The sequence below is a fragment of the Phyllostomus hastatus genome, unplaced genomic scaffold, assembly GCF_019186645.2.
Source record: "Phyllostomus hastatus isolate PE091 unplaced genomic scaffold, TTU_PhHast_1.1 phas_contig_113, whole genome shotgun sequence".
Taxonomy (NCBI): domain Eukaryota; kingdom Metazoa; phylum Chordata; class Mammalia; order Chiroptera; family Phyllostomidae; genus Phyllostomus; species Phyllostomus hastatus.
The window spans coordinates 16,511,561-16,514,232 of record NW_025333530.1 but is presented as its reverse complement, the minus strand read 5'-3'; the positions used below and the strand labels follow the sequence as shown (position 1 = coordinate 16,514,232).

The following is a 2,672-nucleotide window of genomic DNA, read 5'->3' as shown; positions in this document are numbered from 1 at the left end:
TATTCTGAGGCCTATTCTCTTGACTTGTGGGGGGTGCTGCCATCTTTCTGTGTGCTCACATGCTGAGGGGATGAGGAGATAATTCCACCATTTGGGCCCCACTCTCATTACCTCATCTAACCCTAATTGTGTCCCAAAGACCTCAGCTCCAAATACCATCACATGGGGGGTAGGGCTTCAACATATGAATTGAGGTGGGAATCGGGATACAAACATTTAATCCATAATGAGCACCTACTGTATGTCAAACCTTATACTGAACCCTGAAGATAAGAGCAACCACAAAACATGCCAGGTGGGAAAGAAAGACAAATTATAGATAAATGATTGCACCACAATATGAGACATGCAAAGTGACAGCCAGAGGAAGGGTTAACAGAGGCAGCTTCCTGAAAGTCTCTGACCCTAGAAAGGGCTGCAGTGGTGTGGAGGGGCCCAGTGGGCACAAAACATGGGTGTGTGTCCATCAGACATGTGGAGACCACTCACCAGGCATTGCATCTCATGGAGGGCAGGGTGCCCTTGAATATCTGCTTTTTTGCAGTAACATATGTCCTGCCAGGGTGGGCATCCTGATACAAAACCAGGATGAGGTGGTCACTTCAGCAGCAGATATACTAAAACTGGAATCATACAGAGAAGATTAGCATGGCTTCTGCATAAGGATGACATGCAAATTCATGAAGCACTCCATATTTTTCTTTTGGAATGTATTTGACAAGAAAAATTTAACACTGTTTTCACCTCAATGTAGAAATACAGTGGTTTTGTGTTTCTTTCTTATAGTGCTGCCAAAACAAAATAATCATTTTTGCAAAAAAGAAAAAAAAAACCAGGATGAGTTTTAATTGATGTTGATTGAACACTTGACATCTGGCTGGACTGGGCCAGGGGTTTCCTATACTTTCCCAAAAACCTGGAAATGAGGAATGGTACTTCTATTTTATAAATAAATAAACTGAAGTTGAAATACAGAAGTGAGTCTCTGCATACAGGAAGCAAATACATTCACAGCCCAAGAGAAGACTGCATGCTGTTTGGAAGAACAAATCCCTAACCATAAGCTCCCAGCACCTATAGGTTTCCCAGCACACAGGCATTTCCATTCACTTCCAGCTTTTTCCTCAAAATGCCATAAAGGAAATTTTGTCTAATTCTAGGTTCTTTGCATTTTGTTTAGAGGCTGAGATAAAAATGGGTTTATTGTTCCATCTGTGGTTGCCTAAATAAAAGTGGTTCTGAACCAGGTAACACAATCTACCCAAATCTTTTAACTTCTATTAAAAACCATGAAGGGAAATTTATCAGGATGTGCCTGTGACAATTTGAAAATCAAAAAGTCCTCTTTTATCTTCCAGTTTATTTACAGGTACAGCCTAGTGACAGCAGCAAATATTTTTCTAGTGCAGTGACTTGGATGGGACACAGAGACAAAGTAGCAAACAGGTAATCCCATGTCCCTAAAAACTAGTGTAGCACTGCCACTGTCAGACAATCCTGAAGCAGGTCCCAGCCTACTGAGGCCACCAGCAGACATAATCCGTCAGTTGACTCTACCTCTCAAAGGAGCAAGCTAGGTATCTCCTGCTCCCTTCTACTCCAGGAGAAAGGAAAGAGAAATCTGGAGGCTCCTATTAGGAAATGGACAGAATGAGTAGAAGGGAAGACTTCCAGAAAGACTTTCTGTTTCCAAAAATCTGTTAGATAAAAAACAGGACCTAAGATAGCTCTGACTTTATCATCTTTTCTAGAAATTTTAGAGTAAAACACCTGTTTCTCTGGGGTGGCTTCCAAGTTGTCTTCACAGAAGATACCTTTTGATATTTTTTATAAACCCTTTCCAAGGAGCCTCTGGGCACTGTTACAATCTTTCTAAATTACAGTTCAGTTTTTTTACTAGTTCACATTCAATATTATATTAGTTTTAGATGCACAGCATAGTGGTTGGATACTTATATCACTTACAAAATGATCCCCTGATAAGTCTAGTACCCACCTGGCACCACATAGTAATTACAATATTATTGACTTTATTCCTTATGCTGTACTTTACATTGCTGTGATTGCTTTATAACTATCAATTTGCCTTTCTTAATCCCTTTCCTTTTTTGTCCAGCCCGCCCCCTCAAAACCCTTTCCCATCAGGTAACCATCAGTATATGCTATCTATGAATTTGTTTCTATATTTTTTGCTCATTAATTTTTTTCAGATTACACATGAAACTAAAATTATAAGGAAATTTTCTTTCTTTGTCTGACATATTTCACTTAGCATAATACCCCCCAGATCATATATGTTGTCATAAATTGTAAGATTTTATATGGTGAAGTAGTTCCATTGTATATACGTACCATATCTTTCTTATCCAATCATCTATTAATAGACACTTAGGTTGTCTTCATATCTTGGCTACTGTATATGATACATAGTGAACAAAGGGGATTGCTGGGTCATATTGCATAGTTCTATTTTTAATTTTTTGAAGAAACTCCATAATGCTTTCCATAGTAGTTGTACCAATTTAAAATCCCACCAACAGTGCACTAGGGTTTCCTTTTCTCCTCACCCATGCCAGCATTTATTGATTTGTTGATGATAGCCACTCTCTCAGGTATGATTTTAATCATGGCTTTAATTTGCATATCTCTGATAATTAGTGACATGTTCCATC

General features: G+C 38.8%; 1 non-coding gene across 1 annotated transcript; it reads left to right on the top strand.

Moving 5' to 3' along the window:
- The first annotated feature begins 597 nt into the window (after positions 1-597).
- On the top strand, positions 598-700 carry LOC123820076. Its single transcript, XR_006785884.1, has one exon. It is a non-coding gene; the product is annotated as a U6 spliceosomal RNA (small nuclear RNA).
- The last annotated feature ends 1,972 nt before the right edge of the window (positions 701-2,672 follow it).